Source organism: Nematolebias whitei, chromosome 22, assembly GCF_014905685.2.
Source record: "Nematolebias whitei isolate Nwh7 chromosome 22, NemWhi1, whole genome shotgun sequence".
Taxonomy (NCBI): Eukaryota; Metazoa; Chordata; class Actinopteri; order Cyprinodontiformes; family Rivulidae; genus Nematolebias; species Nematolebias whitei.
The window spans coordinates 740,190-740,843 of record NC_056519.1 but is presented as its reverse complement, the minus strand read 5'-3'; the positions used below and the strand labels follow the sequence as shown (position 1 = coordinate 740,843).

Genomic DNA, 654 nt, shown 5'->3' with positions numbered 1-654 from the left:
CATGCTGCAGATGTTGGTGGTCTCTGCAGGACCATGCTGCAGATGTTTTACCACTCTGTGGTCTCCAGCATCATCTTCTACTCTGTGGTGTGCTGGGGCTGAAGAAGCTGATGTCAACAGACTTGATAAAGTCATGAAGAGGACAAAATGAATCCAAAATGTTTCTGTCTGACGTGAACCTGTTTAACACCTTAATGTTAATCTTTTTATATTATCAGTTATTTTATATTTTCATTCAACCTTTACAACAACTCAACAGTCCAAAAACAGCAGCTTGTTGTCGTTTGCATCCTCTCTGGTGAACTTGATGTTGTTATCGACCGAGTTAATGTGTCTGGTGAACGCTTCTACTTCCTTGGCTTGGATTTTGACCCATTTTAGCTGCCTTTTTTGGACTGTTGAGTTGTTGTAAAGGTTGAATGAAAATATAAAATAACTGATAATATAAAAAGATTAACATTAAGGTGTTAAACAGGTTCACGTCAGACAGAAACATTTTGGATTCATTTTGTCCTCTTCATGACTTTATCAAGTCTGTTGACATCAGCTTCTTCAGCCCCAGCACACCACAGAGTAGAAGATGATGCTGGAGACCACAGAGTGGTAAAACATCTGCAGCATGGTCCTGCAGAGACCACCAACATCTGCAGCATG

General features: G+C 40.2%; 1 protein-coding gene across 1 annotated transcript in view; it reads left to right on the top strand.

Moving 5' to 3' along the window:
* tmem178b (transmembrane protein 178B) overlaps positions 1–654 on the top strand; it is a 40,761-nt gene that overhangs the window by 20,802 nt on the left and 19,305 nt on the right. The gene's annotated exons all lie outside the window — the stretch shown is intronic.